The sequence below is a fragment of the Canis lupus genome, chromosome 1 (assembly GCF_011100685.1).
Source record: "Canis lupus familiaris isolate Mischka breed German Shepherd chromosome 1, alternate assembly UU_Cfam_GSD_1.0, whole genome shotgun sequence".
In the NCBI taxonomy this organism is placed as follows: Eukaryota; Metazoa; Chordata; class Mammalia; order Carnivora; family Canidae; genus Canis; species Canis lupus.
This window is the reverse complement of record NC_049222.1, coordinates 20986709-21001353: the sequence shown is the minus strand read 5'-3', so window position 1 is coordinate 21001353 and position 14645 is coordinate 20986709.

Below are 14645 nucleotides of genomic sequence, written 5' to 3'. Positions count from 1 at the left end.
CGGAAGGCCTGGGCTCATGCCCTGAGCAGAAGCCAGCCCTGTGCCTGGCTGAGAGAAACTACAAAGGCAGCGCTTGGCGTGGTAGGCACTGAGCACGTCCCAGAGGCCTCAAGCAGGAAGGGATTGTGGAGATGATCCAGTTCAGACTGCACTTCTGAGATGCAGGACCTGAGGCTGGAATGAAAACTTGCAAGGGCTGGCTCTGCGCAGGCACAGGGTCAAGGACTTTAACCCTGTGACCTTGCCTGACAGCCCATCAGTGGTAAAGCTGAGTGGACGTGAACTCAGATCTCAAAGGGTCTTCTATCTGCCACCCAATGTAGTGGGTAGCGCGTACATGCTCCCAAACTGGGTAGCCAGGGCGCGAAACCCAGTTCTCTCACTTTCTATGCGAACTTTGGCAAATTACCGGATCTTTCTGGGCTCTGGTTTTCTCATCTAGGAAGTGGAGATTTAAAAAACCCACTTACTTCATAGATCTATTGTGAAGAGTGGATAGATTAATAGATGTAAATCCCTTAGCCTGGCACCTGGCGAATATTCAGTAAATATTAGCTGAGAATGACAGTCGATGCTTAAGTCAAGGATGCTGTTCCCTTACCACCTAGCCTATTTCTGGCCATTTCTCCTCCTTTAATAATTTATAACTATTCAGAAAATTACAATAATATTGACATTCAACTAAGAAAAATATCACAAGATAGTTGACGATTCTCAGTATTTTCATATGGTCACCTCAGAGCTAAATAGAGGTTAGGGGTTGGTGGGATAAAAAAAAAAAATAGTGCACATGAAAGACCCCGCAATGATTGGAGGTGAAGGCTGACTGGGAGATGAAAGGATTGAGTCCCCTTCCCTCCTGCAGGAAGGACAGAGTGCACGCACTATTGGCTGGCTAAGCCACAGTAAGGAAATTACATCATACACACCTCAAATGGAAGTAGTTTTAAACGAAATTTAGTTATTTTTTGTTATTGGGAACCAGTGAGAACCAACTGAGTACGGAAAATTAAGATTTAAATATTTAAAAACTATTTTGGTGCATGAAATATATATTCGTACCCTTCAGCTCCACAGTCCCTTTCCCCGATGATACCTTTGTGACATACGTGCATTGAAACCAATTGCTCTTGTCCAAAGGGCTAGATTATTCTTGTCCTGTGGTTGACTCAGGGCAGGAAGGTAAATTCAAACACTTCTGCAGGTCTCTTTCCTCTGGGAAGGTGTTCTCATCACCCCAGAGTTCCTTTCGAGCACATGGCAGCATCTCACAGAAAACATGGCCCATCGCCATTTTCTGCCTAGCGGGGCCTCAAGGTGGTGGGCCCCATGCATGGAACCACTGAGACTGCACGGAGAGTGTGCTGGTGCCCCTCACCATTTGTGTGCCCTTGAGGGAATCTTTCCAAGTTTTTGGAAATCGGCTTCTTCATCTATTAAATGGGGATATTCAAACTTATTTCTAGAATTGCTCTTAAGATAATTAGACATCATGAGCCTGAAAGTACTTTGTAGCTATAAACGATCATAGCCATGATGATTGGTGTTATTATTTCTCCTTTTAGAGATGAAGAACTACTTGATTTTTCAGTGTGAGGTGAAGGATGGTTTTATTACTCTAGAAGAATGAGACTGTGATCCACTGTGGTTAGCAATAAGAGCTTTTTGAGGAGGGTCTTGGGTTTTAATCCCAAGTATAAATTGTGACCTCATAAAGGCCCATAATTTATTCCAAATCTTGGATTCCTCACCTATAACTTGGAGATAATAGTTGTATATAATTTACAGAATTTGTAAGATTAAATGGACTAATATTCTTCAGCAGAGTACAGGCATACCTTGGAGATATTACAGATTTGATTCCAGGCCACCACAGTAAAGTAGATACTGCAATTAAGTGAGTCAAAAATTAATTTCTTGGTTTTCCATAGTTATGGAACCTATGCCAACTCTAAGGGGTCAATTCCATACATTCACAATTTACTCAACACAGGTACTAATATGACCATAATTTCTCAGTGATATCAACAGAAATAAAATCTAAATACACCGATAACATTTCTTCTTTGCAATTCTTCGTAGTTAAAAAAGGAAGGTGGTAGGAAGTCTGATGAAAGATTTTATGAGAAGACAATATGGAGGGATAGATTGCTTTTATGAATTTTGTAGTTGTGTCATTTTAAACAGATGATGGGAAACATTTCCTGAGTGTTCACCGTGAGCAAAACACTGAACTGAAATTTGAAATGAATGTCACTAAATAAATAATTTTTAGCTTGGCTCAGAAGTTTTAAGAATAGTGCTGAAACCATCTGTGTTCTATGAGCAGCTTCTTCTCCCTTTGGATGAAATACAATCATCCAAAGACGACGATGAAAACTATTGATTAATTTTGGGACAGAATGCTGGGAAAATGTAAAACATCCTAAGTACTAAGTTGACAGTTGAGAGCTTTGAAGATTGTGTTAAAGTTAAACGCCCTCTTTAGAGGCACCAGCTTCTAGCCTGTGTGAACACATTTCACACTGCTCCAGTCACTTCAGAGCTGGTAATTCATCCAAAATCCAGGAGTCTCTCCCAATGAGTCTTAAGTGAAATAATAACATTCGTTTGTGAAAAGCACCAGAAGGAAAAGAATAATCCTGCTGAGCAGCACAGGTAACCAAATCACAGACTTGTAAATAGACGCAGAGCCTTCCTAAACCTAGAAGCCAATGCTAACCAGTGTGACGGGCAGGAATTTCAAATGTGGCAATGAAATGTGGCTGTCACATGTTCATCAAGTGTGTCACTCAAAAGATCTGGCCAAGTTGAAATAAATTTGTCTGGGTTTTCTGAGGAATAATAAATCTTTAACAACAAAACCAAAAGCTAGAGAATTCGGAGTACTTACTGGCTCTTCCTGGACTTTACCTTCTTGCCTGTTGTTAGTGAGCTCTAGTTAGGAGGAGGTTGCTGCTTCACTTTTTCCTTTCTTCTTTTCCTCCCCAGCTTTATATTATCCATGATCACTGGCTTCTTCTCAAAGTATAATTTGTTTCCTAAAGACCATTACCACAACAGAACTTTACCCAGCCTGTTGGCAAAGGAAAAAAACCATGTGTCTCTGTGACTGAAAAAAATCTTAATTTGTACTCCTTGATTTTGGTCTGGGTGTGAGGTCATGGAAGTTCTTTTCTTTCCCCACTCTGAGTAGAACTGACACACACACACAAAAGAAGTTAATCAGCTGCTTTATGAGGTCTTTGACATTACTGATATCTTCGACATTACAATCACTTTGGAACAATTAAGAGACTAGTGCCTGAAAGCACTAAAGCTTATGACAGCTTGAAATCAACCAGTGGAGACCATGTCATGTCTGGTAGAAGAAACTGAGGAAGGCAAGTGGCAACCACTGGGGCTCTGAGAGGGAGTCTGAAAGAGGACCTCCAGCTGGCTTCTGCCTAATGGTGCTTCCCTTGGAGGCATCTCAGCGTTCCCAAGGGACAGGACTCTCCAGCTCCTGCCACCCCCACTGTCCTCTACCCTAGAGCTACCAGAGACCCTCAAGGCTCCTGGGGAACAGAAAGTGGCTCTTGCTAAATTGTGTAATACCTCGATGTCTCAGTTGATTTATTTAATAGTCCTGAATTACCCCAGAGATGATTAGAGGAAAACCTACCCATTGAGCAACAGCTTCCAGCCTGACTGTGCCAGCTCATCAGTAATCCTACCACAGACTTTCATAGAGATGTTTTTATTTGAAGATCAAAAGAACTGCTCTCTAAGACCTGCTGACAAGTGGGATCATTAGACATTCCAGCCCAACCCTCTCTTTGTGGAAACAGCCATCACACTCATTACCCTCTGAAAGACACTTCTCTAACTGGGATAAAGAAACTCCAGAGAGAACAGAGTGCTTCCCCCGGAGATACTATTCTGCACCATTGGAAAGAAGAGGAAATCTTAGCTCATCTAAATACTTCTGTAAACTCCAAAGCAGTCTTGACAAGCCTCAGGCTGAAGTTAGATGAATTCTACATAAATCAGTTCAAGTGTATGTTATGCTTAGTGCTTTTAGATTTTAATAGTATTTTTCAAAGTAAAAACATAAAATTTTTTCAAAGCAGACCATTTGGAAACTAGGAAAAGGTAAAAACTTAGTTCACTATACAGTGGCAAGCACTAGAAACAGTTTAGTGTATAGAGTTCTGGAGACTTTTTTTTTTTTTTTTTTTTTGGTGTGTGCATAGGTATCATGATTTCCCTCCAAAATACATGATAAAGTACCTCCCTTGTTGAGATCGGTTCTCTTTACCCGGTTAGCAATGTACCCTAAACTCTACCCAGGTCCAGAACAGTGTTATCCTACAACGTATTATTTTTAAATGGCTTTAAAATCTTTTATTGAACAAATTCATTATAGTTTAACCAGTTCCCTAAAGTTGGACATGTAGGTTGATTTCTATTTTTATGATATTTAAATATATGTTGCATCTATAAACACAGGAATAATTTTTATTTTTATTTTTATTTATTTATTTATTTTTTTGCAGAAAGCATTAATTTTATTCAGTGATAAATTCATAGGAATAATTTTTAGTATAAGTCTCTGTATCTGCAATTTCTGGGTCAAAGTGTATGTATGTTTTTAAGACTCTTAAAACATTTTACCTGTCCTTCAGGAAGGTTAGACAAATTCTTTTCCACCAAAAGTATGAGAGTGAAGTTTCCTCACACCATGGCTAAATGGAAGAGTATTGTTTTCAATCTTGACCAAACTGATAGAAGATGAGTTAAACATCAATTGTCTAGGTGTTCTTATTTCATTACTAGTGAGATTAGATGTCTTTCAGCTTGTGCCATTTCATTTTTTCTTATCACACGTATTTTTGATGGAACTGGCCTATTCATGTCTTCTGCCATTTTAATGGGGTCTTCATCTTAATGATTTATAAGTGACTTTTCCGTATTAAAAAGATAAATTGTTTGCCTGTCATATGTGTTACAAATATTTCCCCACATTGTAACTTAGATTTTGATTTAGTTATGGTGATTTAAATTCCCAAGTATGAAATTGTTCTTATCTGTAGATTTCCTTTTCTTTATTTTTCTCTCAGTGCTGTGCCTCTAAGGTTTCTTTCTCTAACCCTAAAGACTATATGAATATTCAAATACAGTTTCTTCTTTAATATGGCTTTTTTTTACTATAATCTTTAATCCATTAGAATGTATTTTGATAGATTTTATAGAGTAAGGTTCAATATCTCTATTTTTGAGGAGCTAGAAGTTTAGGAACTTGGAGGTACAAAAGGTAGAGGTGGTACATATGGAAAAGATGCCTAATGTGGTGGGAAGTTCTGAGTTCTGGTCTCGTATCAGGTGTGCCTGAATGTATGTGGCAGGCAAGTTACTTAACCTGTGTCTAAGTTTCAAATAAGGTTGCAGAGCTGCCATGGAGATGAAAGGAAATAATACTTTGAAAAAACAGGAGTACCATTTCTTAGTGTCATCTTCAATTTCTTTCATCAGTCTTTATCATTTTCATAGTACAGGTCTTTTACCTCTGGTTAGACTTATTCCTAGATATCTTATTATTTTTGGTGCAATTGTACATAGGATTGTTTTCTTAATTTCTCCTTCTGCTTCATTCTTGGTGTAGAGAAATGTAACAAATTTCTGTACATTGAATTGTATCTTGTGATTTTGCTGAATTTACCAGTTCTAGCAGTTTTTTTTTTTTTTTTAAATTTTACTTCTTCCTTATCCATTTGGATGCCTTTTGTTTATTTTTGTTGTCTTATTTCTGTGGCCAGAACTTTCAATACCGTGTTAAATAAAAGTGGTGAGAGTGGACATTCTTGTCTTGTTCCTGACCTTAGGGGAAAAGCTCTCAATTTTTTTTTTTTTTCCCATTGAGGATGATGTTAGCTGTGGGTTTTTCATATATGGCCTTTATTATGTTGGGGTATGTTCCCTCTAAACCTACTTTGTTGAGGTTTTTTGGTGTGCTTTTTGTTTTTATTCATGCATGGATGTTGTACTTCATCATATGCATTTTCTGCATCTATTGAAATGATCATATGATTCTCATCCTTTGTCTTATCGATGTGATGTTATCAGATTGATTTGCAAATATTGAACCACTCTTGCATCCATGGAAGAAAGCCCACTTGATCATGGTGAATGATTTTTTAAATGTATTGTTGAATTCCTTTTGTTAGGATTTTATTGCGAATGAACATTTAATATTTGTATACTTTAGCTATACTGGGAAAAGCTTACTTTTGAGAAACTTTGAAAGTATTAAAAAGGACTCTCATAAAAATATAAATAGGATTAAAAGCATTTCAATGATAAGGGGTATGTATTGTGTATCCTTAATATACGAGAACAAATTAGTTCAGCTGGTAGATTCTCTTAAGTAAATCAGTTTTATGTTATTAAGGTACATACTTCCCTATATATAATGATGTTTTCCTGAGAGGAAGAAAAGGTATTTTTCCATTATGTATACAGTCCTTTCTCCCCACCTCCAATGGAGGAAATGCTATCAGTACCAAGCCATTTTGACTTATGTGAGGTACTAGTTCTAAAGGAAGCATTTTCAGGTTTATTTTTAAAGAGATGAGTTGTGCCCTTAAAAAAGGAAAATAAATCCTATAACGAAATATTTTAAGTTTTACTCTACTAATTCTTGCTTCCAAAGCAAGAGCTTCCTGAAAAGCATACCTCAGTGGAGGAGGGGAGACATCTGGTGGATGCCAGTTGGAAAGAATGCCTAAGAGTCTGCACACCAGGCCCTCGTGAAATGTTTATTTTTTTCCATGTCTTCGTAAGACAATAACAAGTAAGAGGGAAAGAATATTAAAGATATTTAAGTTTACTGATTTGCCTTCATTAACAACAGTTCAAATTATTTCAAAGGTGACTGAATTTTAAAAGCTTATATATATATATATAAAATATATATATTTTATATATATATATAAAAGCTTATATACATATATATGTATTTTTTTTCTTTAGCTAGTTCCTTTAAATTTTTAACTATAATTTTTAGCCCTGATGGAGGTATTAACACATTTTTTAAACAAAAACTATTATGAGGTCTTCAAGGATAAAAAGGAAAACCTCCTCAGTTTATTTTCATATTGCTATTGGCATTTTCTATCAATACAGTTTAAAGTGTACACAGAGAAAAAGCAATTCCATCTCGAAGACAGTATGTCACTCATACAATGGCAAAAGTACACAAAGATAAATGAAACCATGTTTATTAAGCATTGTTTGCAAAAAGCAAAAACCCAGAGACAACTTAGATTTCCATTGCTAGGTGGGTAAATATCATGAAACCTGATGTTACAAAGAATGAGATAGGTCTATATTACCATTAAGCTGTTTTCTGAATGTATAACAGTATGAGATAATTTATATAAAAAGGATATGTTATGTGAATAATTGCTTAGGAGTTCACAGGATATGTGTTTTAACTGAATGACCAATGATCATGTGTTAAAATCCATATTTAGCTAATGCTGAGGCCAAAGCCAAATATCACCCTTAAGAGAATGAACTGGGATAAAAGCAAAAATCTGATTTTTATCAAATGTTATAATTTGAATTTTTACTATTAAAATTTTAGTAGGTTCTGGCCTTGTCTGGTGGATTCAATTTTTTTGCAACACTATGTCATGCCTTCCAGATTTTATACTCTGGAATGGACAACACAGCTTATTAAAATATATTCATGGAGAATTATCTTTATTGGGATAAATAGCCAGAGTTCTAATATTTACTTTGTACTGATTATATTTATTTGAAATATAATGATAATATTCATTCCAATAACACTGCAGTTTAAAATGCTATACTGCTACATTTAACATTGCTCTTATCATTAAATTCTATTCCACCTGGCAAACTATGTTCATATTTCACATTTCAACACCTCTTTGAAGTCTTCCCTTATTCCTCTTGTGTTCTCACATGGTGCTCCTAGATATCTTTATTATAGCATGGCTCTGAGTACATTGCTGCTAGTTATTTACATATATATTTCCCTACTGGTCTATAAGGGATCTGTTTATGCCTGTAAACCCAGAATTCTAACAGGCGCTTGTTGGATGCATGAAAAAAAGTATAAAACATTTTCCTCACATTGATCCAAAATCTTCAAAAAGAAACAACCGGATTACATTTCCCAGCATGCTTTGCAACTGGAGGTAGACACATGACTGTGTCTTAGCAGGCAGTAATGATATGTGCCACTTACAGGCTGAGCCCCTGAAAACCTCCATGTGCACTCCTTGGTGCTCTTTTCCCTCCTGGCTGGTTGGGCCACCCACCCCCTACCTGGAGCGTGGAAGCCACTGTGACAGCAGAGCTGCCATCAGCCTCATCAGTCCCTCTGCACCCACCTCCATTGACTTAGAACCGTCTCCTGCTGTCTTATGACTGAGAAATAAACTTACATTAAGCCAAAATAGGTTTGTATCTATTTTGTACTGTGGCCTAGCCAACCCTCATCTACTGCTCAGAGAGGAATTTGACCAAATCTCATTGAGGTAGTCCTCTTTCCTCATTCAGGCCAAATTGGAGGTGAATGTCTAGGAATCCATCCATTCATCTATTTAGCCAGAACCCACTGACTGACTACTCACCAGCTGCCACGCTCTCTGCTGTAGGCTGAAGAGACAAAGTAAACAAAGAAGGCACCGTTCCCGTCTTCATGGGCCCTACACGATAGCGGCAAAGACAGGCCAGAGACAAATAAGCAAAACACACAATATATTTTTAAGTTGTGATAAGTGCTGTGAAGGAAACAAGCAGCATTTGAGGATGGAAAATAAAAAGCATGCCCGAGGAGGATTTTAGATGGGTGAAGGTTTAGGAGAGACCTCCCTGAGAAGGCGATATTGAAGCCAAGACCCAAAGGATGAGAAGGACCCGCCTACACGAAGCCTGGAGTTTAAAATCATTCCAGGCAGAAGGAGCTGCCAGCAAAAGTTGTAGCATGAGAAATACCTTGGCCACGTTTGAGGTGCCAGAGAAGACCAGTGTGGCACACCGAATGAGAGATATTAGCTGAGCAAGGCTAAACTCCAGAGCAGTTTCCAGCCAGATGAACGTGCCAGCATTCTGGCTCCCCGCTCATAAATCTACTGTTGGACTAACTGAAGACAAGGATACTCGTATCTTCTGTTTGCTTTACCCCATTTATTTTGTCCATTGTAGACAGATGTCACTGCGGGAGAGAAACACAGGCCAAAAGCCAACGTGGCCCAATGTATTTGATCCCATTTTTTTCCCAAAAAACTAAGGGCCATCTGGGCTACTCGATTAATCTTATAAAACAAAAATGAGTCCTCTGTGAAAATATCTTTTACTCTATTTTTATGCAGTCATTTATGGAGGCCTCATTGATTAGAGCTTATATTCAGAAATATGAATAAACGTATTGTCTCTTCCAGGAGCAGATCCTTCAGCGGTACGTCATTGTAATTTACCGATGGAAAATTATCACTTGTTTTAATTACTATTACTCTTAATTACCCAAAGATAACATTATACATAAATGATACTGAGGATTTATTCTTTTTTTTTAAAAGGTGCCAGTGACTTCCCGTATCTATAACATTCATTCCAATGGTTTTCTTAACAACTGTGTCCCATTCGAGGTTAGGCTCAGTGCTACTGTGACAAATTGTCTTGCCAGTGGCCTCTTGTGTAATGGTCTCCATAGACTTCCCACGGTTTTGTGCACAATGTGGTACCTAAAGGATTCTTCACTCAATGTCATGAGCCAAGGACACCTAATATAAAAGCCATGGGATATCATTTAAGCAGCTTCTATGTAGATGGAAAAGACAAGCTTCCATCTCGAAAGCAGACCCCGGGCTCCTTTCTGTTAATCTTACCCGTCGGCAGGGACATTTTGAAAAAGCATCAGCAGGTTCCTGGACAAATTCAGGGTCTACAGAGCTTCTGGCCCAGCACCCTGATGCATCAGTATGTTGCCCGCCTCAGGGTTTTCCACTGCGGCTCGCCCTGGAAGTGAAACCACCATCTACAAAGACAGCCATGACCTTGGCCTCTGCACATTGTTTCTGGGTAATTTTGCTCTGGCAACGGCTTATTCCTTGAGTTTTAAAGCTATACAAATTCCATTAAGCATCCCCTGGTTGTGTGAGACCACAGGGAATGAAGCATCCTGGTTTTCACTCTTTTTTAATACCATGGCATGCTGAGAACTGCTTTACTAAAATAAATCAGGGTTTTGTTGCATGCATTGTCAGACAATCCAGGATTCTGCATCAAAAGTGAGAGAGATAATGTGATGTGCTTTATGTGAAATATTTAGCCCTATGCCAGGCGCACAATGAACATGTGATAAATAGCAGCTGTCCTTGTCATATTGTTGTTATTATCAGCTCTTACAAAATCTGTTAGAGACTGATTGCTTGAGCTTCAAACCTACATCAATCAATTGAATTAACAGACGTTTATTGAGAACAGAACATGACTAATTGCTAATTCAGTGGCTAGCCAGAAAGTGTTAGTTACTCAGACAGGGACAGTTCACAGCGGGGCAGATAGTAACACACACACACACACACACACACACACACACACAGCACTTAAATCAGGATTTAAAGGATTGAGATTTTTCATAGGCAGCAGGGGTATCTTCTTTCCGTCTCTTCCCCAAATTGTGTTTTATTTTGAAAAATTACAGTCTTGCAAAGAATGGGAAGAAGAAACACCTATTTTTCTTGGCCTAGATTCCCTGGTGTCATCATTTTATTGCATTTGCTTTATATTCAGACTTTCTTTTGGCTGAACCATTTGAAAATAAGTTGTAGGTATCCTGACACTTTACCCTTGATGTTTCAGTATGCCTCTCCAGAGAGATAATCACAACACCATGACTTTATTAAAGAATATTGAAAAATACCGCTGTCATATCATCTACTGTACAATGTGTCTTCAAACAGTTCCAGTTATCCTGAAACTGGTTTTCATAGTTTTTATTTTTGATCCGAGACGTAATCAATAGACAAGCATTGGGTTGTTAGCCGGGGTGTATCTCCTGGCTCAGATGATTTCCACAAAGGGGAGACTCTTGATATCATTTTCTACACATGGCAGGACAGCGTTTCATCAATCCTCAAATTAACCATTTTGGGTAGTAAACAAATCCTCAAAATTGAATTCTTGTTTGATAGGACTTTCTAGAAAAATCAAGTGGGATATTAAAACAATTACTCATATAGTTCACTTTTTAAAAGAAAAAAACACTTCATGTTAATTTTCTGATAGTTGGGGGGGGGGGACGGATAAAGAGGAAAAAGGGGGCAGCGCAAGTGATTGCTTTCCTTTAATTATCTGAATAATTGCTTCTAGCCTCCAGGATGCTTTGTCACTGATGATGTGGACTTAGCTTTACACTGGGAATACAGGTGGCTCATAGGTAAATATTGTTTTTCTGCTAAATGTTGTGTTTCTGCATTCTGTGGTTCATTTGGAATAGTTAGAAACATAGAGACCTATTTCTTTTCTCTGCGTGTGTTTTTGTTTGTAGCAGATAGATCACATCTCTTTGGAAATAATTAGATTAAGTTATAATGCTCCACAGCTGCTGAGTTATTAGCCAAATGCTCACCAAATGGGATCTCTCATTAGGACTCGTGAACAGGTAATCTTTTTTGATAAATGAACTTGTAATTTTCATAACCATTTATACAATACACAGATATCTTTTATATTAATTTCTAATGTGTTGGCACTTAGGATGCTATATTTGATTCCCCCTTTTAAAGGATGTAAAAATCATTACTGACACTTGATTGAGCTCCTTTTCAAAGTGGCGCAGGACCCCCTAGGAATTGGATACAATTGATAGTGATATTTCATGCATGGAGTCTCTAATTTTTTTTTTCCAGTTTTAACTTCAAAAGGAAGTCACATCTTCTGATGAGTAGCTTGATACTTTTACCATTATGCAAACTCAGATGATAATTGTTATCCACATAAAAATAGTTCTCCTGTTATTTAACTGAAGCTGCTGAATAGAAGTTAAAATCAAATCACAAATGAAAACAGGTGAAAGCATTAGTTTTTTTTTTTTTTCCTGCATCTGAGCCAGATTGTTTTAGGATCTAAACTGCTCCCTGATAGCAATCTAGGAACTTTAGGATGGTGCAGTCATTTTCTTGATGAACCGAGAGAATTCCAGTATCTTCTCTCATTGCAAGTTGAAAAAGCTCGCCTCATTTACAGGAGTTAATAAATACACCTGCAGCATCTCCGATTTTTTTTCTTCATTAAAAGGCAGTGTTGAAATTGGAACCCTCCTACCCTGCTGGTGAGAATGTGAAATGATGCAGATGCTTGGAAAACAGTCTGGAAGTTCCTAAAAAGGGAAAACAAAGAGTTACCGCATGACCTGAAATCCTACTCCTAGGTATAGACTCAAGAGAAATGAAAACATGTGCCCACATAAAAATTTGTTCGTATTATTCAAAGCAGCATTATTCAGAATAGCCCCAAATGGAAACAACTCAAATGCCCATCAACTGATGAGTGAAAACACAATTTTTAAAAAAGATTTTATTTATTTATTCATGAGAGACACAGAGAGGCAGAGACACAGGCTGAGTGAGAAGCAGGCTCTCCATGGGGAACCCATGGAGAGGGACTTGATCCCAGGACCCTGGGATCACGACCTGAGCCAAAGGCAGACGCTCAACCACTGAGCCACTAGGTGCCCCAAAACATAAAATTTGAAATAGCCATACCATGGAATGTTATTTGGCAATAAAAACCAGTGTAGTACTAATTTATGCGACTTCACAGATGCACCTTGAGAACATTATGCTAAGTGAAAGAAGCCACTTACAAAAGAATATTTTATGATTCCACTTCTATTAAATGTTCAGAATAGGCAATTCAATAAAGATAGAATATAGATTAGAAAGTTCTCAGGGCAGGGAATGGGGAAGTTGGCATAAGGGGTAGGGATTGTTGTGTACAGGGCTTCTTCCTAGGGTGTAGAAATATTCAGAAATAGATTCTGAAAAAGTCATACAACTTTGTGAATATACTAAAGATCATTGACATACATTTTAAATGGATCATTTTAAACAGAGTGTGTGAATTATATCTCAAAAATGAAAAAAAATCTCAAAAATGTTTTATATGTGACTAATATATTTCTATAATGAATTAATATATTATAATAACATATAGCATAATGTTTTATATATAATCACATTATATATATTATATATGTCATATTATACATATTATATATGTAGATCACATTTACATATTATATATATATATATATATATATATATATATCCTTTCTGTGGAAGAAAAAGGTGTTGGTTTTATTGTCATAAAGCCACAAATACAATGCAAAAATTATTCCATAATTATTAATACTTTTGGAAAAGTATTTTAGAAAGATTTCTGTTCATCATATTTAACCACTTAGTATTTGAAGGTGGACAAAGCACACATCAGTTCTATATCTGTGTCCGTCATAAAGTGAATGAGGCATAGACAAGTCCTAGTGTACACGGCCTGGGGAATACTTCCCCTCAACAACGAGTAAGTTTGAAATCATTCTTCTTAGAGGCTCTGAGTTCCAGAATATTCTTGGATAATGCTAGCCTTTGCTAATGTGACTCATTTACCAAACATGGGAATCGGAGTAAAAATGACTGTCTACGGCTAAGCTCAGCAGGAATCTCTTTTTCTCTCTTGCTTTAAAGACACCTCAGATGATTCCAGGCTTTTTGATCACTCTCTAAAATAGAGTAATTCAGTTAAAAAACCTGATTTCATCTTTTGTCAGCTCAGATTTTATCCATGGCTCCAGGAAAATGAAAGGGAGATATAACCGTATCTGTTCTTCTGTGTCACCTTCCCTCTTCCTCCTTGTTCTAGATTTTCCAGACACCAGAGGGAAGGAACATGGGGATGGGTGGTGGTGGCAACAAATGTTTATTTCCCTGGGTATGAAATGGCGCTGTCTGTGATTATTCCTGTCTAGTTAGTATTAATTCGTATCCGCTCTTTGACAAGTGTCCAAATGTTGGCTCCCTCATGGGACACAGGTATGACTTCAGGAAGCGTTACAATATTCCGTACTGTATCTGTGGGGCACGTTGGCTGCAGTAGACACAACCCTGTAAAATGAGTGGCTTAAAATAAGAACCTTTCTCTCTGGCACATGTCTATGGCACGTATCTTGCCCAGAAGGTGGGGCTTCTTCCTCCAGATCTGCTGACTCTCACTGGTAATATCTCAAACATGATCTTCATTGCCCAGAGTTCTGGTGGGTAGGACCCCTGCAATGACTGTTTCAGGATAGAAGTGAGAGATGCAACCTCTGCTCACAACTCACAGGCCCGAGTAAGACTTATCCATTCCCTCACCCCACCACAAAGAGGATAAGACGTGTAGTTTTGCCACATGCCTGAAAATATTTGGCAAACACTGGGCATGGGAGTTCCTGTTCCAGCCCCACGTGTTTCAGCATTAGCAGCTCACCAGTGCCAGCTTCTTGCTGCTCATGTCCTTTTATCTAGAAGCAGGACATCTCGGGTGGGGCACAGATGATGGATTCACGCCTGGCTATCCTCTGTGGTGTC